Here is a 20,017-nt window from a genome sequence, read left to right on the forward strand (position 1 = left end):
TTCCGGGAAACTCACTGCGTAACTTTTTCAAAACAGTCGTCGCAGGATGAAGGTGGGGAAAGGGAAGGGGAATTGGTGGTACGCAGTCATGTATGTCCGAGAGCAGAATTTAGGCCTTTTGGAGGGTTGTGCCGTCAACCATCTTTAACTTCGATGACCTTCAGTTTTTCAGCTGCATTACGTCTCGACCTTTTAAGTAAAAACTAAGTTTTATATATATCTGGGTGATTCTTAACCCATTCCAATATTTACAGGAAACAATGCTATTGTTGCCACAATCTAAAAATTTTTTTTAAGTTTTGCATCTTTAGGCGAGTTATGAAAAAATTATTAATGTGAATGTGGTACGAGGTGCGCACCATGCAACGAAATATTCATAGGATAAAAAAAGTCATATAAAAATAGGAAAATTTGTATGATCTTTCAAATCGTATGCTTTAGTGATTCATATTGAACACTGACCCATATATTTAAAAAAAAAACTTTAATTATTGTGAAGATTAGTGGTATGAATTTATTGTGTTTATAAACGTTTTAATGTGTATTCATATAAGTCACTTTATGTTCCCGTATTTATAACGATGTCAGATTGGTTCTAAGCTTCCATTGTCGCTGGCAGAGAGTGTCAGTGGAAGTTTTAGTAGTCTCCTGGCCGTTTGAACGGTCATTTTTCTGAGGTTATGGTCCCGTATGTACAATTCATTTGCATTATCAGTTATTCAAGTATTGTTTAAAAAAACTATTGAAATTAATAATTCTGATTAAACTTTGAATTTTTTTATTGATTTTCTTTATTAATTAAAATTTATCTAGATAATTATACTAAATTTGTATTAATATAGAATACTGAATTAGTTTTAAAAAATTTAATTTGATTGAGTTAATACTTTACCAACCGTATTTATTATTTCACTCCAATTTTCGTGTAAAAAATTAAAGTTAGTCTTTATATTACTCTAAATAAGTATAATTTCTAACGCGCGTACATAAGTACACTGAACCATTTTATTTTTTCCATTTCACATGTTCAAAAAAAAATATTTTTTTTTTAACAGGGGTTGTTGATACGAGGTATTGTGAATGCGTGGAACAAAATGGCGAAGAGGTCTTCAGACAGAAGGCTTGAATATATGCACAGATAACTTCTCCGCCCCCCTCCTCGCGAACCAGTAATAGTGACGTCACGGCCGCCATATTGACCGGGTGAGGCCCGAGACGGCCCCCGGACGTGACCTCGCGAGCTTCTAGACGGATCTCCTCCCTCTGACCCCTTAACCCCACCCCCCTCCACCCTTCTTTACCCCCTTGCGTCGCAGCGTCCCTACCAGCCCGCACATACCGTGGCGTCCTTCCAACCCTCAGAGACACACACACCCCCACTCACTCCCACCCTTTCCACCCGGCGACAAGACAGCCGAACCACTCCTACCCCTCCTTCTTTTTTTCACCCCCTTCTTTCCCCTCTACGGGTTTCCGGCCTTTCGTCGCCAGCTCTCGGGAGTACGAACGGGGAAAGATTCCAACGTCCCCTGGAGAAAATACAGGACTTTCAAAAAAAAAAAAAAAAACCAGTCATGGGGACTGTCAACAGAAGTGAAAAACTTGAAACTTTTGTTTTTAAAATGTTTAATGTGACATTTTCTACGTCAAATGTACCTACGTAAGAAAAATGATTAATTTAGTATTATATCAGTACGATGTCAGCATGATATCATTTATCCTTGCATCATTTTTTTATAGTCACAACAGATGTCAGTGGTATGTAAAAAATTACGTAGCTATGACTTACCAGTGATGTCAGACCTAGGTCATGTATTCACGTGTATTAAGATTTTATTAACTAATTTTTTTTATAAATTTTAATTTTTTTATTAAAACCGGATAATAAATAAAGATGTCAAAGATGGTGGCCGTAACGGAAATTGCAACGGTGATGTCATAATTCAAAATGGCGGAAAACAAAACGCCGGAATGTTCGAGAAAACAAAATGAGGTCATCCAATATGGATGATCCAAAATGGCCGCCGGGGTCAAGGTCAAGGTCACGGTCATCCAAGATGGCGGAAAAACACCACAACCACCGCCTGGCGCCTGTGCCCGGAGGAACTATTATATACTACTCTTATGAATGTGCGCAGGTGATAATTCAGCGTTGGGTGGACCAAGGTGTACGCGGGTGAACGCCGAATTCAAATTTCTTTGAGTGATTATTCGTACTCTACCCGACAAATTTCAATAATGCTAGGTTAACCCGGGCGAACCTGGGTATACTTCTTCTTCTTGATAGGTTTTTTAGGTTTCTTAAATATTTAAAATGAAATTTTTCGTAGTATGCCATATCCATACATAATGCGTGAGTTCAAAAACTTTACACACTGCTGTCAGCTGTCAAGGGATTATCATTCTGAAAATCATTATTCCACCGCTAAGATATGTAACAATCGTCGCGACATGTTCATTGGATTAAAATAACACATAATAAATCATTTATGATTTCATCCCGTGCAAATTGAGCGCTGAATCACGTGCATGTCTTGCTATGCACCCTCTTATGTTAATTTCTGAAACCAGCCTAAGTGCGGAGGTATTTAAGATCCATATTGTGTTAAGAAAAATAATATTTTCCACTTATTTTGCATTTTATTAGTAGCAAGTAGCTCTGAGAAGAATTCTACAAAACAACACCCATTTCTCCCCTTCCCCCACCATAAAAATACATAAAAAGATTTATATTATGTATCTTCACTTCCGAATAATTTACAGATTTATTGTAGTAGTGTATTCATTATAGAGCTTTGTTATTGCAGTGTGTTTTCCATTGTAATACTGGCCAAAATTTTGTAAAAATTTGTTCAAACTGTAGAGAAGTTATTTTTGCAATCACGATTATGATAATAACGGTTTTGTAGCTATAAATTCCAAGTACCTATATGATATTTTCTTTAAATTTCGTCTTGTTTTTTTGTTGTTATTTTTCATATATTATTTTTGTACGCATTTCCTCAATATATTTATGATAATATATATGTTTTTTTTTAATTGTTATTTGCATGGTGCGAGCCTGTTTTGGACAATGTGTTTTACTTGCACTAAAAATAAAGAAAATAATAAATAACATATTCTTCTGTACGATATGGCAAATAATGTGAATTTCTACTCCTCGTATATCTAAAGCCTCTTTTTTTTTTTAAGTTTAATTAAAATTTTTATTTTCGGATCTTGCTAAATTAAAATATTTACTATTTATGAGACAGCCAAACAAAAATTAAGCTTTAATTTTATGTCTTTGACATCTCTTACATCGTGGAATTCATTAAAAAGTGTTTTTCCCTATTTAATTTTTTTTTAATTTTTATGTTACACTTTTTCGCTTAATAATATGTGAAGCCTTTAGGGACCTGAAGAAAAATAGGTGGGGTAATTATGTTAATAAAAATGTAGCAAATTTGAGAACATAAATAATTTAACATTTTAACTGTGGCAAAATTGTTATAGGCATTAAATATTATAATAATTAACCAAATGTCATATTAATCTGAACTGTATTTACCTGTATTTAATAAAAGCTCAAGAAAAATTTTATTCGAAAATCCATTTTTTTAAATGCAATTATATTTTTTTAAAAATGGGATATGCACTCACGTAAAGATCTTATATGATTTCAATGATTGAAATAGATAAATTTTAAATCGTTTGTAGTTATATTACTCTGATGTTTAAATTTACCATTATTGAAAATTAAAGAGTTAACAATGCCTGTGCATTTAAGCTCACATTATCACGGTATAATACAGTAAATACTTATTTTTACATAGAAAATAGACCATTATTAATGAAATTGTTATCTAATATAATAAGAACATAATGAAATATATTTAAATAATGTTAAGTTTTTATTAAATATTTTGTTATTATTTAAGAATTATTAACTAAAATAAAGATTTAACTAATTTATAACAGTATATATGTATAAAGGCTTCCTGTTAGCCCTTATAACTAAGAAGTGATTATTCGGGATAAAATTTCCTTTGTAAAAAAAAACACATCAAAACGCAATACAAAGTTTCGCTGTTTCAAACTTATTTGTGGATCTTTCTTTATTTTATCGATTTCTAAAACTTTGTCTACAAAAAGTTAATTAATCTAAAATGCCAATATCTCTCATTTGTGTACGTTTCCGTTCCCATGAGTACCTACTTATGTAATACCAAACTTTCCATCATAATTAATTATTTACGTGACTTTGGTTATTAAAAGTCTGATTTATTCTTTTCCTAAAATCTAATTTAAAACTTCAACTTAGCAGTTTTTGGCTAACCTTTTTGTTACACTTTTGGTAGGAAAATAAATTAAAATCAACTATTCGTAAGTTAAAATATAATGTTTTATAATTTAGACCATTCTTGCATAACAATTGATCTACAAAATTGTGTAATTATAGGAGTTTTTAATTAAAGCAGTTCATGGTTAAACTATTTTTTTTTCGGAAAGATATATAGGCCTACAAGTAATTAGTGGTAGACTGGTCAATTATATACACAACATATGAAATACATTTAGAAATTATGATTTCGTAAAGTAAATAATTTAATTGTAAATATGCAAAGCTATTCAGATAATAACAAATACATATTTTACTAAGCGGACTCATTTTACTAGGGACAATAAAATTTTGTTATAGATTGTTAGCTAACCTGACTTGTTTTTAGAGTGTTTACATAAGAGTATTGGATAAGCTGTGTTGAACAAAGTACTATCATATATTGGCAGTGTTAAAATGGCCGTAGAGAAACCTTCGATGTCAATGTGGCATATCTAAATAAACCAACGACATAACCTAATTTAGAATAACCTTTATCTTATAAAAAATAAGTAATGGCTATCACTACCATTTATAGGATAGAACAAGTCTCATCGTGAATTAATGATGAGAGTATAACAACAATAATAAAATTAAACACATTAGATAACATGTCTGTAAATATAATAAAACCACACAAGTAAAGCCTCTATGTTAATAAATTAAAACTTGGTAATGAAATGTATTTTAATTTTAAACTTATTTTAACTCATTTAAACATTGTGCAATGCAATTGTAAAATAAAATATTATAAAAATTTATTGCGTTCTAAGATTTGGCTACCATAGAAATTTTTCTAGTGTGATTTTAATAATTTTATAACCAAATTGTTTTCATTTTTTTTAGGGGGGTTTTGAGGCCTTATTTTATGTAAAACAGTTTCCAGTTATTTTTTTTTATCTTTTCGAACTATTCACTGAATTTATTATTTATTTAAATTCATGTCTCCATTATTAAAAAAAAATCTTGCCAAAAAAAGCAACCCGCTCGAATTCTGTCAATTCATTTAGATTTTATTATTAATTTTACGTTATTGACATTCATGACGATGTGACCTTGGACGTATCTCATTCTAGGTCACCATTTTACATTCATGTTCTACTCGTTAAAACCTGCTGATTTTTTTTTTTTAGTGGCTGATTTTTCACAAAATAAATATCGCATATGTTTTGCATAATTAGCTAGCACGGTTGCATTTTTAATGATTTTGTGCAATTTTGGTAAGGAAAATGAAATTAAATATGAAACTGGAGCTTTTTAGTTTTAAAGAAAATTTTACTGGTTACTGTGGTTTAATTAAAAATATATATTCAGTTTTACTTGGTATTTTTAAATCATCGTATTTTTTATGATTTTAATTATAAATAAAATTAAAAATTTTATTCTGAAAATATTGTAAACTATACCATTTAGTAACCACCAACATTGCCTTTGAAACCAAAATACTTCCTGTTTTTTTATTCATTAGGTTCTCTTTTTCCATACTGCAAAAACATTTTTTATGGTCATCGTCGCCAGCTCATCATGCAAAATAATTAACTCTATATATAGTGTATTTTTTGCACATACATTATTATTATTTATTTAGTTTGGCTACTCTAAAAATTAACAAGTTTTAACCGTGCTAAACGTAAAAAAAAAAATTATGTCCTGGTACGACGAGACATACACCCTTAAAAACAGAAATCTCAAGGTAATAGCTGCTGTTCCTTTAACATTTGCTTAGTTAGCACTGCTGCATTCGGTTTGGTGATGTTGTTTCATATCTTAAGTCTACGTCTTGCCTTATCAAGCTTAGGAATTTCTTGGAAACTCGTTTGTGGTTTATATTGTTTTTCAACAGAATTTACGGAACTTTGTTTTACATTTTCAGGCACAATTCAACTGGATATTTAATTTTTTATTTATTTTATCCCCAACGTATCCTAAAACAATCATTCTTTTTTTTAGTAATTAAATATATTTTATATCATGTGTCTGACTTTTGGGTAATTGAATATATCATAATTAATTATCCGTCCTTTGCGTAAACAGTGGAGCCACAGCTAAAAAAAAATCTGAAAATTTTATGTACGTAAAAAAAATAATTGGATGTTTGCACGTGAATAATTTAACTTATATTTTATAAAAAAAAATTGATGCAAAAAATTGCAAGTTTTACCAACAGCGAGTTTACTGGGAAAATTTCCCATAAACTATAATTACATGAATAAATTTGTTAATTAAAATTAAAAAAAAACATATTTTCCAGAATCACTCATGAATTTATGTGCTCTTTGTCCTAGGATAAGTGGTTGTGTTGCTAATTAAAGTATGCAAGTTCCACCCAATAACGATTAATCTGTGATAGTCGAAAATTAAAAAAAAAAAAAACAGATTTTCGCCTATTTTTTTTCTTTGCGAGCATGTTTTTTTCAGTATATTTCACCGCGATGAATATTTCAGCAACAAGTTGGATTTAGGTGCGCAATTAACTAGGACGTTGGGGGGGAAATATATCATGCGCTCGTACAAAAGCGTAATAACGGTGCACTGCGGTGGTAATTGCCAGAGAGCGCATCCCAGAATTACGAGGGACAGAAAAGGGATTGCGCTGGAGGGGGGAGGGGGGGGGGGGGAGAGGGTTTTGTGGGACAGCGGCACTTAAATACTGCGCCCGTGTGTGTGTGTTTTTGGTCCGAGAGGGTGACTCTGCGGGGAGGGAAAATTTGACCACTGTGGCCAGAAAGTTTTGGTCGCTGGCTGCCGAGAGAAGGGGGTTTTTGGTTGTTACGGCCGTGGGTTCGTGGGGGGGGGGGGGGGGTAATTTTGGAAAGGGGAGAGAGGGGGGAGTAGGGATCGTGTGAATCCAACGCAAGCAGGGTGGAGTGGAGAGGCTAGAGACTGTGTCTCCGCAAACTCCCATAGCTTCTGAATTATGCATGCGCGGAGCGGAGCAGATCTCGCCAGAGGGATGGTACAAACTATGCGTGGTTGTTGGAGGAATTTTGGTTGGTGGAGAGTGGGGGGGAAAATAAAATTAAAGGAGAGGGGGTTGGTGGTGGATCTGGTGGGAGTGAGTGGTGGAATATCCGAGCTAACGAACTCTGCGAAGGGCTCCGGGTTCGTTACCGGGCGATGCGCGGGTGTTTCTGCCGCGCGGTGATATGCAAAATCGCGATGGGATAGGGGCGAAAGGGGGCCTCTTCTGGTTTTGGAAAATTAGACCCCTGCGGCCCCGACCAAGGAAGGAGAAATACACACCGCCAGCTTTGAACGTGTGCCGAAAAAAAAAAGGGGGGGGGGGGGAAGTGTTGTCTGTAAATTCGGTTTACGGACGATAATTTTACGTGATAACGTCATAAGAAAAACATTGATGAACAATTGCATACTTTTTTTTTTAAATTTTTAAATATTATTTACAGTCTCTTACAAATTTAATTTAAATAATTTGTTTAAATATAATCACAAACGATTAGTTATAGAAATAAACTGAAATCAATTCAATGTCAATAAATTGTTAATTTGAAATAACGAAATTGGACAAATAAATAATTTTTTTTTTAAATTGCTGCTTTTAAAAAAGCCCGCCTTAACCTGTTTGATATTATAGAAGATTTTCTCGCACGGTGGTTGGCCGGTTCTTGCACGCTCGTCTCAGGCGGAACGTGACAATGAATCATGCTTTATTCGTGCGTGCACCCGGCGTTCATCGGTTTCTAAGACGTTATCACGTCAAAAATATTTCACTTCAAAACTTCACGGTTTGCTCCAAAAAAAAAAAAGTTCTTAAAACGAAAGTTAATGATATACGCAATTTGTGGGGTTAATTTCGTGAACGAAACGGAAATGTGTAACAACGGTGCTGCCGTCTGTGACGGTATGGCGCGAACCAAAGTTGACAAAGCCAAAGGGAAGCTCTATAATATTAACGGTTTTGTGAATTTCAACAAAACGAGAAGTATTTCAATAAGATTCCTTTGCCGAAAATCAGGTCGACATAAACATGCATTACATAGTTTTGATACACATTTTGTAAATGTTACGATACTTTCTCAATATTAATTCTTTTATATTTACGTTCTTTTAATTAAAGCAAATTATAGCTTAAATTCACTGTTGTCTGTCACAAAATAAAAATATTTTTTAATAAACAATAATTTTTAAAGCTTTAAAAGTACTCAATTTTTGGTTTTAACTTCATACATGTATAGTTTTTGTTGTAAGGGCAACGAGATAAAAACTAACAATATAACGTTTATATAGTAAGAAATGACTAATGAAAACGCTTGAAAAGTTAATGCTAGGAAAAGTTTCCACTAAACTAAATCTCGTAACTATATCATAATCATGATTAAGAGTTAAAAAATTAATTTCTGAGTTTTATTTGATTATTCACAAATACTTTTAGTAAATAGTTTGTAATGTCAAAACTTTTGCAAAACGTACTAGCCGAAGACCATTTGTAAAATTGAGCACATTAAAAATTATTGACGTCTGTTGATGTAGCTAAAACATCCGATTGTTACATATAAGTACTACTTAAATTTCCGATGCGACACAATGGTTTGAGTTTTTTTTAGTTGGTGTCAGTTTATATAACAATTGTTTATTTTGTTACTAACATCAAACTACCTCAGATGAATCATTAGGTTTTCATCATTATATGGCTTTAAAATTTCGTTGTACAGACGTATTATTTTCATTTTAATTAAGAAACTAAAATTTACTTTAATTACCCGCAAATATTTACACCGTATAGCGTTTCCGATTTTAAACGAAACATTGGAAACATTTTTTACTGTAACTTACATTATGACTGCAATGTAAAAATGATAAGGTACGAGTATAGCATCACATGAAACTGAAAAAAAAAAATTACATGCAGGACGCCATATTTCGTGTCTGCAGGTTTCGTTTGTTAATTACGAATCCCCACAACGCGGCGATAATTGGTTCCACACGTAGTTACGGAAACTGTTTACCGTTCAGCACATCCATTTCCCGAATAAAGCGGGTGCATTACCGTTAACTTTTTTTCGTGAACCAGCGCAAATAAATAAAAAACCGAAGCTATTTAAAATAAGTCTAAATTATTGTAAAATTTTATAACATAAATTAGCGATGAGCTATAAAATAATATATTCACGCAATGATATTTTATTATCTAATTTTCCGGAACCTACTATACTTACAGATTTCAAAAAATCATTAAGTATGTTTAATTTTTTCTATAATTTCAATACGTCTGGGCTGATTACTAAATACCGTGAAACTTTTGGGAGAAAAACCTCTAATTTAATCAAACGTCTATAAAAATAATTCCCGCTAACGAAAATGAAAGAATATTTACCCGGCTAGCCAAAAAATAATTTTTAATTTGTTTAAAAGGTTGTGTATATAGACACACATTAAATTATCCGAAATTCTGTAAGCTAGGTATATATACCATTTCTAATGTTTTTTATTTCTCTTTAAAGTTTTTTTTGTGCGTAAAAAATATTAAATTTACTGAAATTTCATTATGGAAAGTACTTTATCTGATTACAATACAATTTTTTTTTGTTAACGCGTCTTTATTTTCAGGATGGGAAAGATAAGCAGAGTCTGTTTAAACTATTCCGTAATAACTATTTCTCCTCGCACCCATTCCTCTAAGCTCGGGGGGGAAATTAATTAAAGGGAAATAGTGTTTGCGGCAAAAGGGGCCGCATCTGCAATGCGAAACCTCAAGGGAAGGGAAAGGGACGTGTGAGAGAAAGAGATAGAGAGAGAGAGAGAGAGAGAGAGAGAGAGAGAGAGAGTAGAGGTTGACAGCACATGCAGCCCTTTTCTGCGAGAGGTAAAACGCCCCGCTGTCTTCCTGTTCTTGGTGACATATTTCTCCTCCTCCTCCTACTCCCCTTCCTTCCTCGTTTTCTCTCCACCCGCTTCGCGCACTCTCTCTCCACCATCGCACTCGGTAATTCTGTCTTATTACCACGCTTACCAACCTCCTCGACAACTTGAAGCCAATGCGAAGCACGGCATTCTCTCGCGCGCGTCGTTACTTAAAAAAAATAAAAATTAAAAAAAAGGTTGGGGAGAGGGTTGTAGGGTAGTTGAGCTCCCAGGGCTTAACTCAATTATTCTCCAGCTTATTGTTTGAGAAACACGCAGCAAGCACAACAGTACACCCCCCCCCCCCCCCAATCCAACCCCCTCCTTTACCACCGTCTTCAACCTCCCAAACAGTCTTATTTCACCCCCCCCCTCCCCCCAACCCCCCTCACTATTCCGCGACGCGCCAAAACTTCGTTCGCCCGTAATTGAAAGTTTTCTTACGGAGTGAATTTCCCTTTCTGCCCCCCCCCCCCCCCTTTTCCGTAATGCGAACGAGGAAGAAGGAAAGAAGAAGAAAAAAAAAGGTGTAAATTGTTAGAAAGAGGGTTTGGAAAAGGGAGGAAGGGGGGAGGTTGAGGAAATAAAGAAAACTGCGAGGTCAACGGTTGCGACGAAACGGGACGACCGCAGTTGCGAATTCGCTGAGCGTGGTTTTGTTTGGTGAATTTTGAGGGGAGGGGGGAAGTGTTTTTGTGGCGCTTCTCGGCACGAAACCGCACCGAGGATTAAAACAAAGTGGCTTTCGAGCCCACAATACCTTTTGCATAAGCTCGCAAACGACTAGGGGAAAAAAAAAAATCTACCGAAACAGTAATTCCTGAACGTGGGCCTTCTGAATTTCGGTATTATAATGTTCGAGCACATTGTGTAATCCGGCACTTGTCGATCCACTCGCGTTCGGATTATTTTCGGGTGTTTGACCCTTTGTTGACCTAGGCCACCAGGTTTTGCGTTACTGGCGTTTTTTTATTTATTTTTTATTTTTTGACTCGCTCAGAGTTCATTGATATCGTCGATTTTCATTTCAGGAAAGTCAAGCAACCTCACGCTCTGTTATCTTGTTATTAAATTGTATAACTGGTTTTACTGAGTAATACTAAGTAATATGACAAATGTTTTAGAGAATAAGATTTGTTGAGGTTGATTTACTTCTCAAAAAAGTGTTGTGTAATTTGTAGTTAGAATTATTTTTCGTGCTATTGTAGGGGTTCTAAAAAAAACTTAATAACATTTTACGATGTGATTATTTCAAGAGTGAGTAGTAAGTAATGTTTATTGATAGCTTATCATTATATATTAATAAATAATTATTGATATCCTGAGCAGTTATTTTGAAGTGAGTAATAATTTGGTTAGTTCATGCTTATTTAGAAAATTGTCTCCTTTCTCTTTCTCTCTCTCTCTCTCTCTCTCTCTCTCTCTCTCTCTCTCTCTCTCTAACTCTCTCTCTCTCGCCCCACCGTTTTACCTCTTATGATATACTAGTAGACCCGGCCATGCGTTGCTGTGGCTGAGTGATTTATAAAGTATTTAAAAGACAAAATTTAACACAGATTGACATAACGTTTTCAATTATATTTTATTATTAAATACTCTGATTACCTTTACTTATAATAAATCACAGTTCATTTTATTAATAAATACTCTGATTAGTTCTAACTATAATAAATCACAGTGAAAGTTTAATGAAGCGCCAATCGGTGTACAATATGTTAGGTCCGGGCATTGTTGAGATTCGATTTTTTTGGTGGCATTTTACTGAAATTAATAATTAAGTTAGTAAAAATTCAATCAAAATGAGAAAATAAAAAGCAAGCACTTAATACATAGATATTTTTGTAATTTGTATAAACTTAGATTATAAAATTTGCAGGAAAGGTAGAATTAATTTGATGAACTCTGATTCTCTAGCTAATATTATTTGTTTTATTTTTATATCTGTAGATTGACAGCTGAAGATAGATATAAATAATTGTAAACACGTGAGAATAAAATCAAAAATAATACAAAAAAAGCGAGGTTACGTACTACATTGATCAACGAAAATGTGCACAACATGGAGAAAAATAAAATTTGAATTGAAACGTAGCGCCATCTATGAGATATTTATGTCAGTTGTCTGTAAAAAACTGATTTAAGGCGCCATCTGTTTGAGACATATGACACTTACGATTAATAACACGAACCAACATTGATAATCAGTTTATTATAAATTATAAATTATGAAGACCATTAATCGAAATAGAAACCATCCTATCTCTCAAGTTGGAAAAAATTACACATAAATGCCAATTTTCATCGAAATTTGTTGACTTGGTGAAGAGTTCACTGGAAACAAACATCAGGACACTGCATTTATATATATTAAGACTTATTACGAGTCGAGGTTTGAATTGCCAAAGAAGTTTCACTTCTATCACATGTACTGAGTTACAAGCGCTCATTTTTAATTTTCCTTTTTTTTTTTTATGTAAAACATTTTTACATTAATGGTAAAAGGAAGAACAAAATTGTTAATAGCAAATTATTTAAAGTGCTGGTCAGAACCTTTCGATTTAAAAAAAATAATAAAACGTTATAAAAACTTTCAAAATTTATATTACATTGTATAATGATGTAATTTCACAGTAATTTGATCGTAAGCATTTAAAAAAATATCTGTAATTTAACAGGGAAAGCATATCAAACATTTTTAAGCTAAATTAGAAAAAAAACGTGGTTGTTATTACAGGGTCGGGTTAAAAATGCTGTATTAAAGTTCATATATTAAATTTTTTTTCTGGGATCAGTTCCCGAACCGATATTAACCCCCACGCCACCATTTTTTTTATTCCTCTCAAAAATATTAGGGTCCCACATAAATCAATACCACAGATCCCTGCAAAGTCTAAGGCTGTCCCTGGTTTCCCGTTTTACAGCGGGTTACATTTCACATTTCCACACTCAGTGTTTCCATTAAAACTATATTAATGTTCGATAATCTGGCAAAATCGATAGTACGAAATGGCCAAGGTATCGAATTTACTAAAAGGCTTTCACTCTTTTTGACTTTTTCTGTAGAACTATTTATCTGCAAAGGTGGGCCAATAATACGCAAAATACGCAAAAGGTTTATGTTGCACTGTATTCGCTAAAAAGTATTTCTAAAATCCGTGAATAACATTCAAGACAAATCTGATTATAAAATGCGATTGTTTATCTGTATCGTTTTGTTTGCGGCATGAGTCTCGTAACAAAACGTATAAGCATGGGTAGCTTGTATATTTATTCTTAACACGAATATTCTAGTCAAGCTCGAATATTCCCAATGTTTTTTATAAACATTTAAAAGAAATATTTAGTTTTTTGTTCATTACTGTGATTTTTTATATCTACGGCCAGTATTTATAATTTATTATTAGGACGAGTTGTCAATCAAGTGAATTTCCTTGAACACAAAACCTTGAGCATATAAGTGTGAATGTATTTTTTGCTACTAATGTTACCTTTATTTCTATGAGAGACACTAAACTTGAAAGACTTAGCAGGCAATTAAATCACTTTGTAACTGGACATATACATATAAAATAAAATAAAGGAATTAAAATATATGAAAAAGAAAATTTTAAATTTAAAGCGAATACATCAACAAATTATGAATAAATGGAAGAGATCCATAAATAAAAAATTTCTGTAATTCGTTTACACAATTTGTTTAACACTAAAAATTTGATGGTTTTCCTGAACTATAACAATATCATCCATCACTGTTAAGAAATGAAGTTAATTTATCTAGGTACAAACTTCTCAAAAAAGGAGGCCCCTCTAATAAACTATAGGCGCCTTCGCAGTTCCACATTACTCAATTACTTCCGAGTTCTATGTTATATTTGTTAAACAGACCAAACATGCACGAAGGATCAATAATAATGTGTTTTGGAGAGTCATCAGGTTTTTTTTTAAGAATCCAAGATGTTCATGATTAAATTAAGTAAACCCGCTAACAGACGAATATCGCTGTTTTTATTTATTTTTTTTGTTGATGGTTTAGAATTTCACACTGCTATTTAGTATTAGTTTTTTTTATCAAAGAAAATGTTTTCAAAAATCAGTTGATCAAAATTATGTCATGCAAAGTTTATGATACATACATGAATAATTATCGGTTCGTACCAGCATTTGGACGCATTAACACCACGGAGAGGCATGCGATATATATTTTTTAAACGATTAATTTACTGAAAAGAATTACGTTGCACGACAGAAAAAAAAAACGAGGCCCCGAAAAGGTGTGTGGTTCACGCTCGGTGAACAATGCAAGTAGCCGAATCTCCGACGGCCCCAATTCGACTGCGCAAAACAACTCTCTGGGTAGGGGGGGGAGGGGAAAAGAGGGAGCAGGAGGGGTTGGTATGTCGCAGAAAATCTGCAACGCCCGTGCGAATGGCGAAGGGTGCGGTGTGTCTGAGTGGTGGTGTTGAGGGGGGGGGGGTAGGTTTTTGGTGGGAGGGGGGGGAAAGGGTTGGTTGTTCCATCAGCGGGGACATTGTGTACACAGAACCATTGAATTTCTGGAAAAGGGGAGGTGGAGCTAGTTCCTCCACTTATCGGCCCCGGTGAAACAACCCAACCCCCCCCCCCTCCCCCACCCCTCCTTTCAGCAAACCCTTCCACCATCAACCCTCTCTTGTCCTGAAATATCTCTTGGCGCAAGAGTACACGATAACAACATTCAGGCAAAGCGAGCTTGTTCTACATTCGGGACAAGCGAGTCGTTTTGAAAAGGAGGGTAATGGTTGAGGAACGGAGGTAGGAGGGCAAATAGAGAGAGAGAGAGATAGGAGGGAGGGGAAAAACCCCTTTTGTTCCATTACTTGGTAAATTTCTGCATGCCATTCCCAGTTAGTGAAACAATGGTGTTCTGGGCCTACTTCGCTCCTTCTCATTACCTGCCCCTGCACCCCCCTTCACCCCCTTTTTGAATCCTCAAGAGACACGCGCCCCCCCCTCCCCCCCAAAAGGAGGAGACTACGTCCTCCTGTTCACGCTATCCGCCTCTCGCGAACAAACAAATGTTCTTGTTCGCGAGTCGAGTGCTGGCTGTCTTCTCTACCGCCAGCGCCGCTTCCCACGAGAAGACGTGAAGATGGGGACTGCGTCTTCGTGCTTCATCTTCAGCAAGGGAAGCTGCAACGAGACAGTGTAAACAGAGACAAGGCTTTTCCACTCAGCTCCTGGTGATGATAAGAAAGTCAACAATGACTAACGTATCTATTTTGACGAGAATACGTCTTTAAAAAATTGCTTTCATAGCGGGAGGCAATTAAAAAAAAACGAATGATAACAAAATCGGGGGATAGAGTGTGGTGTTGCAGCTGCATATCTATCATCTCCATCTGAAATTTAATTACACCACTGGATTCGTTGCGCTAAGTGAAGACTGTGACGCATCGCGCGCGGTGGAGGGGGAAGCGCCGCCATTTTGAGGTCATTTTGGCTGCGTTTCGAGATTTCCATTTAGTATAACTTTTGACTCGGAGAAGCTACGACGTTCGTTTGAATTTCAATCGTCAGCTCTCGTCAAAATCTATCGATTACATATATAAAACATTTGTGTAAAATAGTTACAGTGAATATATATGGCGTTAAAATATAAAAAAAAATAGCGTATTTCATATTTTGTATAGAAAATATTACCTGTTACGTACACGTATTCACGTACAACACACGGCCGTGTCCATGACACAGCCACACCCCATTTTTTTCTTTCCTTACCTAAATAAAATTCTGCGTCTTAGATAGGGTCTGGGTTTGGGCAGACTCTTCAGAACGGTATCCTAAGACGTTCGGGTAAGGTAGCGAATAAGCACTGCCTTACTCGTGGGCGGTTTTACAGAACGTGTCCAAACCACGCGAGGCTAGAAACCGGTTTCAACGAATTCCAACGGATGTTTCGCATCCATCGATACAACCACTGCTTAAAAATATATAACCATTTTCTATGTTTAATTACTTAATACGAGTAGATCGATGGTCCTAAGTTCCATCCCCGGCTGAAGTTAATATGTATTTTGTATATATAAAAATTCGAATTACAATTTTAATAAAACTTCAATTAAATAATGCACATACATCATGGGCATTGTAGTTCAAATCCCAACGACCTCTTTCGATTGAGTATTGACGAGAAGGCCTTTTGAAACAATCTCACCCGTTTCTCATTAATTAAGAAAGAGTATAAAATTTTCTTACAGTAAACCAATTTGTAAAACCATCGTCGAAAATTCAATTCGGTGATAGTTTAGAAACGTTTAATCAGGTTTTCCCTGGGGGCTATTCCATACTCACTAGTCCTCACCTGGTGATACCTTTCTTCAAAATACAGGTTGTCCAAAAAAAGTCTCAGATTCAAAGGTAAATTAAAACAGTTTAATTAGGAATATTTACCATAAATTATACGTTAAATTTTAGATACACTAACTTACCAATTTGCAATATGTGTACCTTTAATTTTTCGGCACACATCCAGCCTAAAAGTTCAATTAATTCTTCCTGCAATTTGGTTAACACGTCCGGAGTAATGATAGCAATTGTCTTTTAAAATCTGTTGAATTCAATTCTCAACTCTGGCCAATCATTAGGTAGCGGCGGAACGTAGACACGACCTTTTATAAATCCCCAAAGGAAAAAAAAAAATTGCCTTGCGTTATGTCAGGTGAACTATGAGGCCAGCGAAAAAGAGCTCTGTCGTCTCGACCATTACGACCAATCCAACGGTCAGGGACTTGGACGATCAACCATTTTCGTACATAGAGATTACAGTGGGAAGGGGATCAATCCTGTTGTCAAATAAAGTTTAAAGGTTCACCCTCTACTCATTGGGGAAAGAGCCATTCTTTCAACACAGGTGGCACTGAACGAGAGAGAACAACAATGCAGTGTTCTCACATGCGCTTATCTAAAACAGTTGCGTTGCTCTTTAACGGTGACCTTGAGTAATTACTCTACAGCGCTTGCAGTTTATACTATTAAATTTTATATGCGGGACATTCTTTTATGGATGAATTGTATGGGACGATAGAATTGTATCCCCTTGGGAAGGGTTCCTTTCATACTTTTGGGTGGCGTTAGTGTAGCTGGGTAGAAACTGGAAAGGTACTCTTTCCGATTTCTTAAAATGCATATTATTCTCTGCTTTAAAAACGTGAATGTTATCCTCTCTAACCTAACCTAACCACACCTAACCTAACCTAATCTTTCCGAGGGGATACCTTTCCAGTGCATATTTGCATTAAAAACGAAACATTTTAAGAAATCGGAAAGGGTAACTTTCCAATTTATACCCAGCTACACTACCACCACCAAAAGTATGAAAGGTACCCTTTCCAAGGGTATACAATATATCCCCCCCTCCAATTGTATTAGGACCCCCGCAAAATTAAATGGTTCAGAGTCCAGCGAATTCAAGGGCCGCTACTGCTTATGCAGACGTCACCTGGTACAGGCGAAAGAAAACGAACACCAAGGGCCATATTTCCCTTGGGTGAAGATAATATAATATCTGCTCATTAACCAAACAAGTCCAGGGAGTAGACAAGACATGAGAAGAAAAACATAAAATGTTATGAAGGAAAGAAAGAGAGAGAAAAAAAATGAATAGAAGATACGACTGGCAGATTGCGCAAGAAAGAAAGAGAAACTTTCACTCGGAAACTATCGTAAAAAAAAACTTCCACGAGTTCAAAGTTTCTCTTTCATTTGTTCCAAGCCAAGGAAGAAAATTTTTTAAAATATTTCTTAGTATTTCAGATTGTATCTGCTTATTCTATAAAAATGCAAATGTAGAATCTTAAACAAACTTTGAGAAATTAAACCTTACATGAACATGATATAATAATTAACAAACTTAATGAATTAAAAAAGTTACTCACGTAAACGATTCCAAAAAAAAACTGTTTTACGTATTAATTAATTTAATTAATTGGGCTGCCAGTTCCTTAACTTCTTGTAGGTTATTTTTACAAATTTATTTTTCAAATTCAATATTATTATTTTTCTCGATCATATAAAATATTTTTTAAAGGTTAAACAAGAGATAAATTTAACAAATATGATAATTTATTTTACCTTATAAATAAACTGTAATATTCAAGGAAGAACGTGTGGGGATCTGCGTAAAATTATTTTTATTTTGTTTTTATAGTTACTTATAAGTTTTTACATTTATTTTTGGTCCGTTTTGTTCATTAATAGTATTATTGATGTGTTTTAGTTTATTTTATTGAAAACCAGCTGGTTTCTAAACGCAAGTTGCTACGATTATGCGAGAAACTATGTGGAGAAGTGAAGCATCTTAGGATACTAAGCTGTTGGCGGGACTGTGTGGGTTGCTGATTATTATTATTATTATTTAGGATTATTATTTTTGGGTTATTATTATTGACTTAACGTATGCTACTTGTTCAAAATCATAGTTTGTTATTATAGGGAAAGTTGTATTTCTTTTACGTTTAGTGGGCAAATATTTAAAAAAAAAAAATACTGTTCTTCTTGGAAACAAGTTTTTTTTTTAATTTGTTACCATTACCTTAACTGTGGAATCGAAAGTTCAAACCCTTCCTCGTGCGTTGGAAATCGCGCTAGCAGTTCACGCCGCTAAATCATTTTCTAATCCCGGAAAGGGGGGGGGAAGGGATTTTCGGAACCGGGTGTCGAAATGATAATTTCTCCTGGGGGTCTAATTACTCCTTTCCGCCACTCCCGACCTCACATTCTCGCATTCGCACTGGGAACTGCTCGCGAGGATGCTATACCTCATCGCTGAATTAACTGAGTCCCTACCCTTCCCCCCCCCCCCCCATTTAAGGGATTCGTTAGCCGTGCTGAACGGCCTGGTTATTGGGTAGCTACCGACCTAGTATTTCATTATTTCATTCAGTGGAGCGTAAGCTTTCGAGGAAGCAGTATCCAAAATGATTTTGCTTCTATTGTTTCGTGTTTTGGCGCATAATTTTAAAAAAAAATTGGTTGTCTGTAAAGTCGGTTTACGGACGATAGTTTAACGTGACAACGTCATAACAAAACATTGATGAAATGATTGCATACTTTGTATGAATAAAATTGAATCATTTTTTATTGAATTATCACTATTTTTGTATGGACACAAAGAAGGAGTGAAATGAAATCTACAATTTAATTGATAAATTTACTGTTATTTGCACTCATTAATTCAAATATGTTTATTACTTTAACGAAGAGATTATTTTAACCATAACTTTTATACATGTTTGCTATTTAACTTCTTCCAATCTGTTATTCTGTTAAGGATAGGACGATGATAGGAAAAATAGGAAACGAATGAGAGTGTTTCAAGGTTAATGTGCCTCAAAAAAGTCAAATCTATGGTTGTTCCAATCGAGTGGAAGAGAGATAGATGCGACGCAAGCGTACATTGAGCGTAACGGGACACAGCGTAACGGGTCAATGTGCGTAACGGGACACTTTTTCTTGCGTGCAGCCGGCGTTCATTGATTTATTAGACGTTGTCACGTCAAAAACGAATAAATAAAATGTAATTGTTCCTTATTGCATGTCCCGTTTATATATAATTTTTATTATTCACTAGATAATGCGTTTCTATGCAAATTGCAATTTTTTTTTATGGTTTGAAGTAGGTACATAAATACAAAGCATCTCTCTCTATCTCTCTATATATGTCCCTCTATAATAACACTATATTTCTCTCTGTATACATCTCTCTGTACATCTATTTATCTCTCTATACATCAATTTATCTCTATCCATTTCTCTCCATAT

At 34.7% G+C, this 20,017-nt stretch overlaps 1 protein-coding gene across 5 annotated transcripts in view; it reads left to right on the forward strand.

Annotated features, from left to right (window-relative positions):
* Positions 1–20,017, forward strand: part of LOC134541356 (uncharacterized) — a 975,422-nt gene that overhangs the window by 554,447 nt on the left and 400,958 nt on the right. The gene's annotated exons all lie outside the window — the stretch shown is intronic.

The sequence above is a fragment of the Bacillus rossius genome, chromosome 18 (assembly GCF_032445375.1).
Source record: "Bacillus rossius redtenbacheri isolate Brsri chromosome 18, Brsri_v3, whole genome shotgun sequence".
In the NCBI taxonomy this organism is placed as follows: domain Eukaryota; kingdom Metazoa; phylum Arthropoda; class Insecta; order Phasmatodea; family Bacillidae; genus Bacillus; species Bacillus rossius.